Source organism: Microtus oregoni, unplaced genomic scaffold (genome assembly GCF_018167655.1).
Source record: "Microtus oregoni isolate MIOR12 unplaced genomic scaffold, Mior012 000028F_ref0000031, whole genome shotgun sequence".
NCBI lineage: Eukaryota > Metazoa > Chordata > Mammalia > Rodentia > Cricetidae > Microtus > Microtus oregoni.
Window position 1 is genome coordinate 20,478,498 of NW_024543087.1, and position 18,735 is coordinate 20,497,232.

The window sequence follows — 18,735 nt, forward strand, 5'->3', positions numbered from 1 at the left end:
AAAACAACTTACAATTTATTTATTTACGTATCTATTTATTTCAGGGGCCATTGCATAATTGGCAGTCTTGGCAGAGACACTGCAGTGTAGTGAGAAGAAGGGGCATGAGCTAGGCTCTGGAGACGCTGGGCAAAAGATAAGCCACTCTCTGAACACTAACTGGCCCAGCCCTGGCGGGGTTCCCCCCCCCCTTCTCTCTCCTCCCCAGTTCCTCCCGCCAGGCCCACCAGGCCAGAACCTTTCTAGGTAACACACCCTACCTTAAATTTCACCCTCCCTTAAACTTTAGGACATCTTTGTTAGCTTCCCCTCACCCTCAAGACAGGGCCCCCTCGGGGGCAGCTCTGAGCAGTGCTAACTAGCAGGTGACATTTTTTATTGTTCATTTGCCATGAAAACCAGAGCATCAAGTATGTCTCCTACTAGAACCTTGGTTATTTATCCACATGATGAGATGAACTTCTCTTGCAAAAATCCTTCCCAGGGGAGACATAAGCAATGTCTACCCCTCCTTCTAACACCCCAAAAGTCAACTGTGGAGAACCATTGAGTTTATCAGGCTCCCTTAAAAAGCCCAGATGAGGGGTTACTTACTGGAACGTGGATGCTTTACCCAGAGGAGACGATGACTTTTCCAGGGCCACCTAGACGGAGCCTCCCCCCCCCCCCAACTAATCTTCCTTATAAACTCTAGCTCCTCCCCGAGACCAAGTGCAATCCGGGCAATGCTGCGTACACCGGGCGGTAGGGAGCAGCTGGATGCAGGTGAGGGTCCTATGACCCTCCCCACGCTTCGACAAGCCCAGCTGGGCTGATTTTTGCAGGCAGCACAGCTGAACTCCCCACCATGGTGGTTGTTTGGCTCGGAGGGTACGGTGGATCAAGGGGGCACAATTCAGACAATAGCCTCCAGCTGTACTTTTGTTCAGTTTATCATGATATTTGGTTTCTTGAGATAGGAGTCTCAAACTCATGATCCTCCCACCTCAGCCTCCTGACCCCTAATTTATAAAGAAACCGAGGCCTACAGAAATTCACTCCTCCATGAGTTTCTATCACAGGCAGGATCAACTCGGTGTTGTTTGCCTCCAATCCCCACAAGATATTGCTAAAGCTCCCTGGCGCCTTCATTTATAAATCCAGAGGGATCTCTCTAGAACCCCACCGTCTACTTTGAAAACCCTCTGCCTGTTAAAATGGAGCAGCGCTGGCCGCTGCGAGGTGCTTAACCTGTGGGACGGGTCTACACCGCTCTCCTTTTCCACCTCTTTTCATCTAGAAGGCCATATCACAAACGGTAGATTGATCTTCCCGCAGGCACAGCCACGACTCAGAACTAAGAGCTGTAACTAGGATGCAGGAAGCTGGGGCACCTTCCAGCTCTTCAGTCCGCTCCAGACTGGCTTGAAAGTTTAATAGCTTTGCTTTCCGGGAATGGCGAGGTCTCCCTTGGGATTCTATCTTTTTCTTTTGCAATGATGTTCAGGCTCAGAACAAAATAATGTGCCGAGCAGTCAGCCCTCGAGGCAGGACACCTTCATCTCACTGGAACTCAGGTGGTCCCTGGGGTGCATGGTTCCAACTTCCCCAAGCCACTGTTTCCTGGGAGGTGGGCAGCAGCCTGTGTGGGAGGGAGAGACCTGCTGTGGGGTTTCCAGAGTTTGCAGGGTGGGCTCTGGGCCCTCTGCTGCCCCCTAACGCTGAGTTTCATGCCAGTACAGAGACTAAGGGCTCTTTGAATGTAGTGTGAGTTGACACCGGGTGTTGGAGCCTAGAGATGGTGCCCCCCCCCCCCCCCCCCCCCCCCGAGGTTCTCTCTCAGTCTAGGAGACCCGAGCCTGTTGAAAGCCACCAAAGATGACCCTTCTCTCAGGGACAAGACCATGAGCATACTATCGCCACAAAGAATCATTCTGGGGACACCTAATGTGTCTGAAGGAGGAACCCTGGGAAGGCCTGTGCTGGCAGTTAGGGGAAAGTAAAGGCTTGCTGTCAAGGTGGGGTTGCCTGGTGACTGGAAACCACACTAATATTTACCCAGGAGGAAAGACGCTGAGAGAGGCAGCCAGAGGGTAGCAGAAACAGCAGCTGCTCAGCCCTATTAAGACCTGTGTTCAAGAAGATCCTTGCCTCTGTTCTGATATAACCACCACAGGCCCTGGTCTCTGCCTCTCTCCACCACCCCAGAATGCCACATCTGATGATGGCCAGGATGTGAGCATTCACAGGCCAGTGAGATACCAGTGCTGGCTGCCGACTGCAGAGCTGTGGTCTGACCTCTCATCCACCACACCAGGCTTCCTCGGTCTCCCTGTCCACAGCACAAAAGGCCAAACCAACAGAGCTAATATCCTAAGGTCTCTAATGTCCTATATACCTCCCAGGACTCTGGAGGCCCAGGGCTGATGAGTTTCTTTAGCCCTGCTGTGCCTTTAAAAGGCGGAGCCTCTCAGCTGCTTCAAGAAGCACTTTGCTGGGACTCCAGCCCTGAAGGAAAAGGCTGACAGTTCTCGGTTTGTGGCTGCACCACTTGGTCTCTGCCCTCATCCCCTGGATGTCCATATGCAGATTTCCCTTGGCGTGAAGGACGTCACAAATCACTCAAGATCAAGCCCTGCCCCAACAGCCTCATCATCACTTACTACATCTGCAGAGACCGTGTCTCAGAAGCAGTCCTAGGGATAGGATTTCATTGACTCTTGGGGCAGGCTACAGTGCGAGCCATAGCGGCCGCTGTTGGTTGCTTTGTTTTTGTTTTGTGTTGTTATTATTGTTGTACCATATATTCCTGACTTCTCACATCCTCTTCTAGTTCTCCAAACGTCACCTCAAAAGTCCACAACTGCCGATATTTTTGTATCTAAACTCCTTCTTTCTTCGTTTGAAATGATATTCTGCCCTCTATCAAATCATGTGGAGCTTGGAATTCCCTGGGGCCAGCTGTGGGGCAGACCGCCCAGGAGAGACCTGCTCATGGTGCAGGGGACACAGTTACTGTGTGACTGGGCCAGTTTACACTACCTCTCTGAACCCTTTTCTCAGCTCTTAAGTGGAGGGACCAGCTCCCCAGGTCTCAGGAAGTAAGTCAGATTCCAGTTCGTGACCCTAGAAGACATATGACAGGGTCCTCTTCATGGGCCTGAAGGGATGAATTTCATTGACCTCTCTGGTTGCTCCCTGGCTTTGAGCCCATTAGACAAATCCCTTTTACTCAGAGGTTCATCTGTAAAATTCTCTGACCTCCCAAGCCTCCCACGACAGACCATTCTGCCTCCTGTGCCGCAGGCAAAAACTAAGAAAGAGCTGCACCCTTCCCCATCCCCTCAATGCTTTGAAACCTGCCTCTGTGGCTAGCCAGGTGGGAATGCTTGGCCCATGTGGCCCTTTCATTCCTAAGATTCTGATGGCGACCTGTGTGCCCCAGAAGAGATGAAACACCTGTTTCATTAACCTCACATACCTGCCAGGGTATGTCTCAGGTGTTGCTGGATAAACTTGTCTATGGGTTAAATGAGAGCAAGCCAAGTCCACATAAGATCTGAGCTCATAAAAACCCAGATTAAATTAAACACAGCTAGGATTCCTGGGTTGGCCAGCCCGAGCAGCGCTGTGCCTGCCTGCAAGTAGGTGGCAATGAATATTCATGAGCTGCCCTCACCGTCCTATAAACAAACGGCCATTCCAACCCTGGTCCCCTGGCAAACCCTCCCTTGTAGGCCAAGTCCACGGCGGTCATTCTCAGCCTGCTCAATACTCTGAGAATCCCCAGTAGCAGAAGTGCGGTAAGGTCTTCCTTGCATTTTGCAAAGATGGCATGATACCAGAAAACAGGAAAGGACCGAAGGACGTCGGGAAGGCAAGGGAAGACCAAGAGGAAGTCAGGCAGGAAGGAAGATGAGTCAATCCATGGCAGCAGCTTGTAGTGTGTGCTACAGATACTCTAAAGAACTGAGTTCACATTCTGGCTTTGCCATTGACTGACTTTGTGACCTATAACCTCAGCCTCTCTGAATGCAATGCTATGATCTGTAAAACGCAGATAGAATTCTTACACGGGGTTGTTGTGAGTCTTAAAAATTTTATTTCAAACCTTTGTTATAGTGCCTGGACATAATGAGCATTCAAATTAACTTGGAGTAACCGGTGCCATCATTTGTGAATGTTAAATAATAATAACCATGAACGTGCATAGCATTTCTAGTCAGTCTGCCCAGCAGACTCCATAGGGGAAGGAGTACAGATAGCATCTATACAGTGGCACATAGGGATGGGGTCCTGGTGTCGCTTTGTGGCCAGCAATCCCGGAGTGGCCTCTGAACCAAACCCAGAGCTGAAGGAGGCCCTCGATGAGCCGGAGTAGGGGGTGCAGGGAGGAATCTCAGGCTGTTGCCGCTTAGCAAGGGGTGCCACCTTCTGGTTGCTCTAGGAGCTGAGGTGCGAACTGAGCCTCTCCAGGCCCTTGCAAATGTCCCTTGGGTGTCAAGTTCTGGACTCCTCAAATCATCTCTCTATGAGAGCCACCTTGATTTGGGAGGCCAGCTGCACAATCCATGCCACACTGCAGCCAATACGACCATGTCAGAATCTCCATGACAGGTCTCAATTTCTTATGAATTCAAAATCAACCGTAAAACCTCCATCTGTGCTGAGACAATGCATAGCCCATATGTCCGGCCCTGTTGTCTGCTGTTGCTGTTTGAAACGGAAGAAACCCCTTTACTCTCTGAGTTTCGTTTTGTGTTGCTTTTGGGGTTTAGGCCAGAGCTTGAATTTAGAAGCAGAGCTCCAAGTTCGGAATCTTCTTCTTCAAATACTTTCCCAGGTTCATCCCACCTGCGCCTCCCCCTCTGAAGAGGAAGGAGATAATTGCAGCTGCCATCATGGCCGTGGTCCTTCTGAAGCTTACAGGAGCACAGCGGGAGGGAGGGAGGCTTTGTCAGGGTGATATTAGACTACTACTTCTCAGCCTGTGTGTGTAATTAGTGTCACACTTAAGTACAGAATCTTTCACGATGGTGGCATGCATTGGCCCTGCCCCTTCCTTGCAGCAGCCGGACAGTGTGACATTTATCACAGTCGTTGCTATGGGGCTGTCGCAGATTCCCTTTTATTCTGCTCATTTCTGAGGCTTTGAATGCAGTCTGCCACGTACCAGGCACGATGAGAATTCAAATATTAAAGAGCTGAAGTCGTATTACCCTGGGCCCTGGAGTCCAGGAGTAATGATGAATCAACAGATCCACACACGGGTCCAGTCACATTGCGATGTGTCAGCACAGTGCTGGGCATGTGACAGATACGGACCAGGAGGGACATGGGAGGTGTGGTCAAAACCCAAGGACCTCTCCCTGGATCCCTTTTAACCCACCCGGTGGAAGGCAGACCCTGTCCCTGACACTGAGTGGAAATACGAGTGGGCTCATGGTTTTTACCTGATCACTGGTAACCAAAAGCAGCATGATCACCAGACATGGTGCTGCAGATGGCTTTTTTATGAGTACCAAACTCAGGTCCTCAGGCTTCCTTGGCAAGCACTTTTACCGCAGAGTCACCTCCCTGGCCTGGCCCCAGTGCATGCTTGCAATTCCAGAGCTAGGGAGACACAAGGTTCCTGGCCAGGCAGCCTGGAACTGGTGAGCTCTAGGTCCCAATGAGAGACACTACCTCTACAAAAAAAGATGGGAGAGCCCCTGGGGAACGACACCCAAGGTTGTCCTCCTTGTACACGTATGTACATAGAGGTGCAGACAGGTACGTGTCTACACATACAGACACAGACATGCACGCACACAAAGGATCTGCTCTGAGAGCCACACCTGAAATCAGAAAGGAGCCCCGGAAACTTGGAGCCCTGCATATTTCTGAGTACCACAAGTCCATCTGATAAGGGTGAACACCTAGGAGATAAATCTCATCAGAGGAAAGTTAAAAATAACTGCTTCCAAGTAGCTTCTTCTTAGCACACAGAAAGGACCTCTGGGAGGAGCTGGGCAGTGTGGACTGTCCTCATCCCCATGGCCTCCTGTGCCTGTCTACAGCTTCCTCACCCACCTTTCCCCGGGTCTGCAGCGAACTGTACCCCACCTCATGACTGCTGCCCTAGGGACCTGTCTTCCTTTGTACCCATTCACTCCCAGGGGCTCCCACCTGGGTCCCAGCACACTTTCCTAGAGAGAATCTCTGTAGTAGACCCCAAATGTGTTGACCCCTAGACCAGTTAATTTTTTTCTAGTTGACTTTGTTTAATGTCACTTTTTTTCTTAATTATGAAATATTTCAATATAAAAAGAGTACCCAGTGCTCAGCATGTCAACCCTTAATTTAAATATGACACACTTTATTTTAAGCAAAACTCAAAATATTTTAGATATAATTGAAACCCCTTTGTGCAGGGAAAAAGTTGCAGTTCAATCCATAGAATGTCTGCTGACAGGGTCCAGTTTTCCCAGGGACTACTGGTGTCTATTTTATCCATTCATCTCGCTGACTGGAAGGGGCTCATTCACATTACAGAAAGCAATATATATAATAATATATTACAAGCCATATGTATATAATAACCATCAGGCAGTGATGGCACATGCCTTTAATCCCAGCACTCAGGAGGGAGAGGCAGGTGGATCTCTTAGTTAGAGGCCAGCCTGGCTATAGAGAGAGTTCCAGAACATCCAGAGAAACCCTTTCTTGAGATGATGATGATAATATGAACAATAATAATATACTACTGAGTATGTCATTGTTTTCATTATCATTACTACCAGTACTTTGGTGATGCTAGGATTGAACCTAGGGCCTGGTACATGTTAGTCTGGTATTCTGCTATTGAGCTATAACCCTCAGTCTCTTCTTACTTTTTATTTTAAGTCAGGGTCTCACTAAAATCCCCAAGCTGGTCTTGAACTTATCCTATAGTCCAGGCATGCCTTGGATTTGCAACCTCCTGTCTCAGTCTACAAAGCGGCTAGAATAAGAAGACTGCACCACCATGCCAAACGCTGTTAATCTTTTCTAAAATTACCCTCATAGAAACATCCAGAATAATGATCAACCAAACACCCAGGCACTATAACCCAGCCAAGCAACATGCCAACTTGACCATTACAGTATCTACCTCGGTGACTCTCTACCCTGTTTCCTGAGACAGGGTCTCTCCTTGAACCTGGAACTCACTGTTCTAAACTGACTAGCAGGCGAGCTCCAGATGTGTGCCTCCACGCCCAGCTGTTTTACACAGGTTCTAGGATCCAAACCTAGATCTTCATGCTACCCATTACCCACAGAGCCGTTTCTCCAGCCCCGTGAATCAGGTTTTATTAAAACGTAGTCCTTCCCATCTGTCTATTAATCATCTCTGACTGCTTTCACACCAAGAGGGGTGGGATGGTGCATTGCAGCAGAGACATGTGACCTGTGGAGCCTGGATATATATTATCTGACCACTGATAGCAAAGTTGAGGCTTGCTGTGGCAGTACGCAAGCAGAATCCCCAGCTGCTGTGTAGCGCTGCCGGTTGGCTCTGAACTGGCCTCGCAGATTTCCTCCCTCCCAGAGCCTTTAGGGAGGCCTCTGTCTTCTTCATATGCCCCTCTCACTAATCTCCTCGGCATTGGTCTGGTGTGTGTGACTGATTTCTCCCTGTCTCACCTGCTTGACTCTTTAACTGCGTATCACCTACTCATCAATAGGCCAGATGTTTATTTATGATTAGCATACACCTGGCACCGCTGCGCTAAAGCTGCCCTGCTTCATGAGAAGAGAAGAGACCCGACACTATTTGGTGTTAGGACAGTGGTTTAATCCCAGTGGGAAGGCAGATGGCTGAGCATAGACTTTTGCTGGCCTGCCCTGGAGAGGGAGCGCCATGAAAAATAACCGGGCTAGCTGGAAGCATTTTTGCAGGCTGAGGATGCTCAGCTGGGAAGTAAAACAAAAGTTGGCCATCCGCCCAAAGTGTCTGACAGCCAGGGGCGCCTACATCGTAATTCTTCGCAGAAAGGAACTCTATTTCATGCCGGCATCCATAATACAGCAATCTGGTAATTAAACCAGTTTTTTTTTTCTGTCCTGCCTTTTAACCTTAGAAAATAAAACATCTGTGCTTATAAAAGGGGGAGAGTATATGAGAAAGGAACTGTCCGTAGTTGATACAACAAGAAATTGGGCTATTTATAATCACCAAGACAGCCCGTAAAAAGGAAGGGAGGTGGCCTGTGACAGCCAGACAGTCAGCCTGAAAGTCAGAGTGCCATGTCGGAGGCTGGAAATCATGACATCCACAAAGACGGGGGAATGGCACTGGCGTTAAACCAAAGAAGAGCAGAATCTGCTGAATGGGTGTCAGGGGAGTAAGCACTCAGGCAGGAGAATGCCACTTTATACAGTCTTTAGGGCTATCGGATTCTAAAAATCACATGTATAGTGCACCCGCAGGTCAGAGAAGTTTTTATAGGTATTTTTCCTTCATTTTTGCTTTGTTCCAAGACATGGCCTCATTACTGTAGCCCTGGATGACCATAAACTTGTGATCCTCCTGCCTTAGCCTCCCAAGAGCTGTGTTCCACTATGTGGGTACCATGGTGTGTATACCTGCCTGACTATATGTAGTATCTTGACAATTTTAAAAACTGAACCACAAGAACAAGAAAACATAAAGATTAATGAAATGTTGATAAATATTCCAGATAAGATGTGCATAACGACCTCTGGTGAGGTCAGAACTTGATGAGAGCAGAGGTCTTTAATTAGACGTAGGATCTTAACTGTTGAAACACGTGCGGGAAGTAATAATTCTGATCTCTCTACATCAGTCTATCATTATACATTTAAAATCTTCTATAAAATATATGTTCGCTTTTTAAAATTGTTGTTGGTCAGAACAAAAGAGCCAGGCGAGAAAGCCCAAGGCTGTCACTCAGCACTAACCTAGATGCTGAAGCAGGAGTGAGAGACAGTCACTGGTAGAGGGACGCAAAGGCCAATGGGGGGATAAAAGACAGGAAAAGATGGGGATACAAGACAGCATGACCACTGAGGAGATGCCCAGGGCAGCCTGGACTGGGCTTTGAGGGATGGATAGGAGCTCACCTAGCAAAAGGAAGTATGGAGGCAGGGCTGGGAAAGGCTTGCTCATGGCATCCCTAAGGATAGAATGAGGCCAGAGCTGGAATCTAGATGAGCTAGCCAAAAAATAGTTCAGCCCCTAGAGGCAAAGCTAGAGATAAAAGCAAGGTCAGGTTATAAGGGGCCTTGGGCGGCAAGCTAAAGAGGGAGGGTTTATGGGGGCACACCTCAGAATAGGGTAGGGCTTTCCAACCTATGGGTCACCTGCGACTTTCACAGGGGCCGCATGTCCTGCATATCAGATGTTTACATTATGATTCAAAATTGCAGTTATGAAGTGGAAACAAAGACAATTTTATGGTTAGGGGTTCACCATAACATGAGGAACTGTATTAAAGGGTCACGGCATTAGGAAGGTTGACAACCACTGGTCAAGTGGAAGGGGGCAGAGGCTGGAAAGTGGAAGTAAGCAGTAAGAGGAGGTTCAGCTGGCTACCCAACAGAGTCCCCAAGGTCAGAGTCCCCAAGGTCACTGAGACTTGACAGTGCTCGAACCAGATTTCTTTGGAGCTATTCAAATGAGAAAATGACGAGAGTGATTCGCAGGTTGGACTCAAGTGGCGTCTCTGACGTTTCAGGGTCTAGGAAGCAAGTCTTACCCAGTTTTGGTTCTCCACAAAAGAGCATGGCAGCTTGTCAATTCAGCTTATATCTACTATACCAGACCCTACGCAGCCAATAATGGGGCTTTCCCTAGTCAGTCAGCAAGCAAGAACCAGTAAGAGCAAGCCGGTAATCACAGCATTCTGCCAGCTGAGGTGGGGAACATGTGTGTTCTAGGCCAGCCTGGGCTATATAGTAAGATTTCATCGCAAAACAAAACCTTGGTAGTCATCACAATCCATAGTAAATGATTTGGAGAAAGCTAGCTAGGCAGAGATGAGCAGAGAATAGGAAGTTCTACCCAAGGTAGTCAGGAGGAGGAGACTTCCAGGCAGAGGCAGGAAGGCAGTCCAGTGTGATCCAGAAAGACAGACCAGTGTGATCCAGAAAGATGGACCAGTATGATCCAGAAAGACAGACCAGTGTGATCCAGAAAGATGGACCAGTGTGATCCAGAAAGACAGACCAATGTGATCTAGAAAGACAGACCAGTGTGATCCAGAAATACAGATAAGTATGATCCAGAAAGACAGGTCAGTGTGATGAAGAAAGACAGACCAGTGTGAGCCAGAACAACCAGACCCCAGAGTGACTGAATCTGTGAAGAACAAGAACACAGACAAGCATGCGGGGCCTTGATGGCCACTGTTTTAGGCTCAATCTTTATTCCAAGTTGTCCTGGCTAGGTTTATATCAACTTGACACAAGCTAGTCGTTGGAGAAGAAGGAGCCTTGAGAAAATGCCTCCATAATATTGGGCTGTAGGGCATTTCCTTATTTAGTGATTGATGTGGACAGGCCCAGAAGAAGGGCCACCCTTGGCCTGGTGGTCCTGAGTTCTGAAAGAAAGCAGGCTAAGCAAGCCATGTGAGCAAGGCAGTAAGCAGCACCCCTCCATGGCATCCTGCCTCCAGGTTCCTGCCCTGCTTGAGTTCCTGCCCTCACTGCTTTCGGTAATGTACTCTTACATGGAACTGGGAGTGAAATAAACCCTGTCCTCTTCATGTTACTTTTGATCATGGTGTTTCACGACAGCAATAGTAGCCCTAACCAGGACATTAATACAAGAGGCACCTCTGAGGAATTTGATTCAGTCAGGTTAGGGTGACATGATCTCATTTGGGGGGTTTTTAGACCACCCTGAAAGCAGAATGAAGACTACACTGGAAGAATTTTCAAGTACAGCTCAGAGCTAGACAACTTGCCTGTGTTCGGTCCCAATTGCCACCCCCCACCATCAAAATAAAAGTATGTTGAAGAAGCAAACACTGGGTAAGATCACCTAGGGAGGCATGATAGTGATGTGCACAGCGGACATGGGGACAGACAGAGACAGACAGCTGGGCCTGAGAGGCGGCACAGAGGTAGAATAGACCAAACTCAATGTTGGATTAGATGTGGGAGATGAGACATTAAGTTTGGAATGTCTATACAACTGCCACATAAGGAGAAAGTGGGTGTGCATGGCTGGACTTGAAGGGGAATTTCAGAACTAAAGATGTAAGTGTGGAAGTCAGCCTGGCATGATGATGTCACCTTTAATCCCAGTACTCAAGGGGCAGAGGCAGGTAAATCTCTCTGAGGCCAGCCTGCTCTACACAGTGAGATCCTATCTCAAAAGTAAAATAAAATAAGTAAATAAAATAAATATGAACACCAGTAGCGCATGGAATTTCATGTCATATAAACCCTGTGGATGGATGAGATCACTTACAAATAAGAAGCCCTAGAGCCAACTCTGAGAACTGGCTGCTTTTAGAGCTCTGATAAGGAGAAATTAATCAGCATGGTGGGAAGAGCAGGAGAATGGTGTCATAGAGCAAAAGCGTGTCCTTGGTGACAAGACGGCTGTCTTCAATGTGATGGAAGAGAAGGGTGACTGGGGTGCTAGGGACAGACTTTGACTTCTTGTCCATGTGTTAGAATCAAGTCATGCTGAGCATCCACCCTTACCTGAAGTCAAGTCAAAGTGAAGATGTTTCCAAGGGAATCTCACATCACCATGCCAACTGAGTTAATTTCCCAGGAGTTCATTCTCGCCCAGCTCCTCCTTAAACCTGCAGTTCTGGCTGCTGGGACGCCAATGTCTTTAACACTAAATAAAGTATTAATGGCACTGTTGGGCTCACATGATGACCTGTTTTAAAATGCTGCTTGTCTTTGTTTTTTTAAGAAACACAGTCATGGTTCAGTCCCTCACCAGCAGCCTCATTTATTTCAATAACTATGTCCCCAGTGTAGGAACAACAGGAAGAAATAACATTCAGAACATCAGACTGAGCAAGACTAGGGTTTTTCCAAGGGCCATAGACAAGAGAAACTGTAAGAAAAAAATATATCAAGCCACTAGATGGAAGTCTTCATTCAATTGCCTGTGCACTCAAAAAAAGACACAAGTAAGGGCCCAGAGTATATCTCAGCAGTAGAGCGAATGCCTAGCATGCACAAGACCCTGGGTTCAATCCCCAGCACAAAAAAGGGGGGAGGGGAGGAGGGGCTTAGAAGAACAGATGGAGTGAGAGCAATGGCTGAATGCACACACCAGTCTAATTCATCCAACACTCACTGAACAGTTGCTTTGTACAAAAGACAAATGACAATGATAATAATGGCCACCAGGTGTGGAATATTCCTCCCGCCCGTGCCAGGCCAGCTGCTGAGTGTTCTCCACACATTGACTCATTCAGTTCTTATAAGTGACCCAGGGAGGAAGTCTTACTGTGGATGAGGAGCCCAGATATCAGGGTTATCTGCTCTATGGTGAGCTAGGTATACTAGTGTAGGAGAAGGCCGCTTGTTTATCCTGGCTGCCCAGAACCAAAATAACCACACAGAAACTGTATTAATTAAATCACTGCTTGGCCCATTAACTCTAACTTCTTATTGGCTAACTCTTATATCTTTTTTTTAATATTTATTTATTTATTTATTTATTATACAATGTTCTGTCTGTGTGTATTGCAGGCCAGAAGAGGGCACCAGACCTCACTACAGATGGTTGTGAGTCACCATGTGGTTGCTGGGAATTGAACTCAGGACCTTTGGAAGAGCAGGCAATGCTCTTAACCGCTGAGCCATCTCTCCAGCCCTAACTCTTATATCTTAATTTAACCCATCTCCATTAATCTGTGTATTGCCACATGGCTGTGGCTTACTGGCAAGATTCTAACCATCGTCTGTCTCAGGCAGAGGATCCATGGCTTCTCTCTCTGCCTCTTCTTCCCAGCATTCTGTTTAGTTTTCCCTGCCTAGCTCTGTTCCCCTATAGCTCTGCTATAGGCCCAAAGCAGTTCCTTTATTAACCAATGAAAGCAACGCATAGACAGAGGACCTCCTACACCATACTAGTGAGAGAGTGTCATCAACTACAGGCTATGCATACTGAATGGGGGCGGGCAGAGTGATTCAAACACGTTGATGATGGGGAAGAGGAACAGTGTCAATGACATTCATCCCAGGCTTTCAGTAACTCAGTCTAAAAAGACTACTCCATCATGAAGACATATCTACCATGTCCTCTCTTCTCTTCAGTCTCCACAACCAACCTTGTCAATGCCACCATCATTTGTCACTAGGAAGATAAATCACTTATACAAGCACAAGAGCCTCCTCTGGTCCTCCACATCCTCTCTAGCTCTTGCAATCTTCTCTTCCCAGATCACATCAATACCGTGCTCAAAATCTTCCTATGACTTCCCAGGAAATTCCCAGCCCTTCCATTGTCTCTGAGGCCCTCCTTCCATAGGTGGCCTTTGCTTGCCTTTTAAACCTCATCTCCCATAGTAGCTGCTCATTCTCCAAGAACATGCACAGAACCTGCTGTTGGGTAACCAATAATCATATGCAGAAGAGACAAAGGCAAGAATAAAGCTATACAGGAAAGCCGTGTATAAAATAAACATTTGAGTAGGATTTACTAGACAGTCAGGGCTGTGAGATATCCCAGGTGCCCCAGGCAACCATGTGAACAAGAGCAAGGGTTTGCGGGAGGCAATGCTCTACAAAACACTGATTCTCGAAGGTGTGTGTGTGTGTGTGTGTGTGTGTGTGTGTGTGTGTGTGTGTGGAAGCCCCTGTCCAGCAGGCTGCCTGGCACAGACTGAGCAGACCATGAATGGTAGTCATTATACGATGGTCGTGATGCCTCTCTGTACAGAGCATTTGTTCAACACATGAGGGAGAGGTGGATGGTTAAAACACAAGCTGTTGGTGAGCCAGTCTCAGAGATCCTGAGTCTGACCTTGAGGTAGGGTGTGTTCATTTGACTTTCCCTGAGCTCTAAGGGATGCTGAGGATCACTTTTAAAGAACCCCTGGAGAAGGGTACCCCAAGGACATCTCCATGAGGAGAGGCAGAGGGAAACCCCCTCTGATGGTCATCGCTCCCTCAACAGCCACTCCTCCCTCAACAGCCGTCCCTGCTTTTTCCATTCTGCCTCAATCAGCCCAGCGGCCTTACTCAATAACCCACCACAGTCTCTCACTGCCCATCCCTGGAACTCACCCATGATGTCCCCTCTGAAAGGATCTCTTGTTTCTCCCTCTATCAGTACTTACAGGTCCTGAGTCCCTTTCCCTCAGGACTACCAATCCCACAATCAATCACACTGAGCTCTGATTGGGCGGCTGAGTCAAGCTTGAGTTGCTGTAACGAATACCTGAATAAACAACTTAAATGGAAGAAATAATTCTTTTGGGGACAGAGTTTGAGGACTTCTGGTCCAGTCAGTCAGCTTCGTTGTCTCTGGGCTGTCGTAAGGCAGAACATAATGATGGAAGGGAAAGACATCCAGGACGCAGAGACAAGGGTAAGATCCAGCACCAAGAGCATGCCCCTGGGAACTACTTCCTCTAACTAGGCTCCAACCTCCTTAAATTTCTAATACCTTCCAAAATAGCTATAATAAGGCTATAACACTTAAGTCTGCGGGGGACGTTATAGATTCAAGTCATCACATGCAGTCTCTTAGCAAGGGACCTAGAATTCAAACATAGCTGTGATGGTGCCATTTCAGGTCAGAGGGAGAGTAGGAGGAGAGGATGCCCCATTGGTGGTCCTCCCAGCACTCCCTGTAGCAAACTGCCAGCCTGCTTCCCTTTCAGTGGCACTTCTGAGGACCACTATTCATTCATTTCTAGCTTCTTCCTAGAATGCAGGGCCACATGGCTCCAGGGTCATGGGTAGCTCTGCTTGTGGACACAGCATCTGCCAAAGGGTGTACACCGTAATATTTGGTATTGTCGTTGCCTTCCCCCCTAGAAAGAAAGTCAATCAGAGAGGCAATGCTAATTTGCATCCTCTTCAGGCATAAATCAGTGAGAACCAAATAATTAATATACATCTCTCATCGCTTAAAATAGAAATGCTCTTTCTTCTCCAGAGAAAATACTCGGCAGAAAAGTTCCCTGGGTACGTAGCTCTTCCCCCAGACCTTATCCACTCGTGGAGATCTGGAAGGAAGGCTAAGGGTGGGGTGGGAGGGTGAAATAAGATGATTGAGTCAGTGGGGTTGGCCTAGCGATCTCATACTCTGTGGAAAAAGAGACCTCTTTATCTTCGTGATGCAACCCAAAAAGGAACCAGATGTCCTGTCTGTCTGCAAGGCAAAAACAAGGAAGAAAACTGTCTGCAAGGATCTCTAAATTCTGATAAGTCTTTTAGCGTATAACACACACACACATACACACACACGTTTGAGTCATGCCTGCCTGGGGTGGCATTCTGACTCTGCTACATTCCAGCTATGTGATTTTGGACAGCTTCAACTCTCTGAGCGCTATTTTTCTCATTGGTGAATTAAATGTGTTAAGAGCTTTAAATGGGGGGTCACAAGCATTTAATGAAGTTGAGAGTATTCAGTATTGATGTCAAGGTGGGGCATCGTCAGTGTCAACAATTGTCGTCCCACAAATAAATCCTGGTGTAAATACCCTGACCTTGACCAGTATCAAGCTATCAGCATCTCACTGAATGCAGGGCTGGAAAGAGATTTGGGCTACACAAGGCAGCATTTCCACCATCCAGACCCAGTCAAAATCAGATGTAACGTTCAGTATAACATTGGTGGGGGCTGCCGCCTTTTTAGTCTGAGTATGTGTTGCCTTTGTTTTTAAATTACTCAAGTGTAAGCTCACATAATTTAGCTTTTCGTGATGGTGTGTTTAACAACTACCTCCCAGAACTTCTGTAATATTTATTGCTTCGCTCTCACAGTCAGGAAAAGCCAGCTCAGGCACATTGCGGGGCGCACACTTAGGCAGTCAACAAACACAGCTCCCTTCCCCCTTGCCTCCCTTCTTCAGCTCTGGGAAGGTTTTCTGAAGGTTTTCCCTTACAAGCTCCATGTTTTGCCTTTGTTCAGGACCCCTCTGGGCCACCGTACCAGGTTAAGTCTGTACTAAACCCCAGCAAAGGTTCCAGCCCTCCTCATACCACATAACTGGCCTTTCATTTTTTCCCAAGCTTGGGGGCTAAGAAACCCCCAACCCCAGAGATGGAGGTTGGGAAGTCTGTGATGGATACTGCAGGGCCCTCTGTGGTGAGAGCGGAGACTTAGTTTATTTTAGGATCTCTGTCTGGGAAGGGAGTGGGAAAGCAGGGCCAGCAGGCTGTACTTTGGCAAGCCCGGCCTATAATTAGCCTCCACTTGAGGGTGGAATAAACCCTTGATTGTTACTAAACAACAGCAAAAAGCAGGAAGGCCTCCAGACTCCTGCAGCTCTGGGCCCACACAGCCTCCAAGGATAGAGATTTGGGTACAGCTACCATATCGGCCGGCAGGCAGCATCCAAATTACTCCTGTTCTCTGCCCAGAATGAAAACTCAAAGGCCACCAGCCTTTTTGTCTCACCTCTGAGATGTCTGTCTTTCTAGCTGATGTCTTTGGGCATGGCCTTGAGCATCTTTGTATTAATTAGTATCAGGACTTTGTAATAGATGGGAAATGTCACAAAGCTACGTGCCCCATAGTGTTATAGCAAAGTAAAGAAAAGCTTTGGAGATCACAAGTTTGTCTACCCGAAACCCAGTGTCAGGTCTGTCTGGGAAGACTTGAAGTGGTCATGGTTCCACCTTCTTTCTGCTTTTGCAGAACTGTATCCCGCCCTCTACACACACATACACACACACACACACACACACACAAGCATGAACACACACACAAATATACACACACATGCACACACTTAAATACAAAAACACACAATTCACACATGCACATATTGACACACACAAATACACACACATACTTGACTTGTTTCTTTGACTTTTTCCTCTTCCTTTTTAAATAAACTTTATTATACAAAAAAAAATTCAAGAAACCTATTTAAGACTTTTTATTGTCAGTTGTCTAGGGTCCATATGCAAACCTTAGGAACACTAAATAAGGCAAATTAAAAGTTCAAGGCCTGTTTGAGCTGTGCAGTGAGTTCAAGACAAGCCTAGGCAGCATCGTGAGACCTAGTCTCAAGGAGACCTAGTCTCAAGACAGAAGTAGAAAGCCAATGAGCTGGCTCGGTGCATAAAATGCTTGCCACTGAGCTAATGACACAAACTTGAACCTAAGAACCAAGATGAAAAGAAATCCCAGGAACATTTGGAAACTTCCTTCACATCAGAGCCAGGGGATGACTGAGAACTGTCACCTATGGTCACATTATTCATTTGCTCACGCAATTCAACAAGTTTTTAAGCATGTTAGCCAGCCTGGACATGGTGGTACATGCCTGTAAGGCCAGCACTCAGGCAGAGGCTGGGGGATTGCAGAAAGTTCAGTGCCAGCCTTGTCTCCTGGGGAGCTCCAGGCCAGTCTGGACTGCATGCTTTTGTGGCCCCTGTCTCACAAAATTAAAAGTCAGCCTACCGGCAAAGGCCTGTGATCCTGGCTACTCGGGATGCGGAGGCAGGAAAGTTGCAACATCAAGGCCTTCCTGGGCTACCGGATGAATTCAGGGACAGCCTGTAAAACTTAGGGAACCCTATTTTGAAATAAAATGTACCAAGCGAGATGGAGATATATAGTGGTAGAGCATTTGCCTAACATGCATAAGACCCTGGGTTCAATCTTCAGGACTGAAGAAAAAAAATGTATAAGCCCATCCCGGCCTCAGAGACACAACATAAACAAGAAGCTGACTCTGGGGGGGGGGGGGGGGTGGAGCATCTTAAAGCAGAAGAAGAGAAAGTGGGCTAAAGAAAGAAAGTCTCCTTTTATAAAGATTTTGATGTGTGTATGTGTGTGTGCATGCCCCCATGTGGGTTCAGGTGCCCAAGGAGGCCAGAAGCGGGCATTAGAGACCCCGGAGCTGGAGTTAGAGGCAGTTGTGAGACACTGGATTTCTGGAAACAGAACTCAGGTCCTCAGGAAGAGCCACCGAGACTCCTAAATACCAGCCCACCTCTCCAGTTCATCAAGTTCCAGCTGTGAGGGAAGCAATGCCTATGCTCCCCTGTCCCAGTGTGACCATCTCATTTCGTTTCATTTCATTGAATTTCCCACTAGCAAAGACCCAATTTTCTCTTCTTGAGCCTGGCCCTTGAGTACACTGGCAAGTAAATGAAGTAGACAAATAAATAAAGTAGACCATCTCCCTGCCATGTGTTTCTCATGTTCTGACCTTATTCCTGTCTTTCACCTCCTACTCAATAAAGAACTAGAAACAGGGGGGTAGAATTCTATAAGCCCAGTCGGGTATATTTAGCTAAACCATAGGCTAGTCACTTCGATTTTTAATTTCCCGGGGATTGCTGTTGTGGTTTCGTTTGCTTTTGGAGGAACCTCCACGTTGCTTTCCATAGTGGCTGCGTTAATTCACCTTGGCTCAACGATGCGCAGTCGCTCCACATCCTTGCCAGAGCTTGTTATCATCCATCTCGATGGCGTGCCCCTTACTGGTAGGAGGTGATACCTTGCTGCGGTTTTAATTTGCATTCCCCTGATGATCAGCGATGCTGAGCATGCTAATTAGCTTGATATAATCACGCCGCAGTGTAAAGCGTATATTAAAACCTCTA

The 18,735-nt window shown here is 47.4% G+C and overlaps 1 protein-coding gene across 1 annotated transcript in view; it reads left to right on the forward strand.

Moving 5' to 3' along the window:
* Positions 1 to 18,735, forward strand: part of Bfsp2 (beaded filament structural protein 2) — a 58,971-nt gene that overhangs the window by 6,623 nt on the left and 33,613 nt on the right. The window lies entirely within an intron of this gene.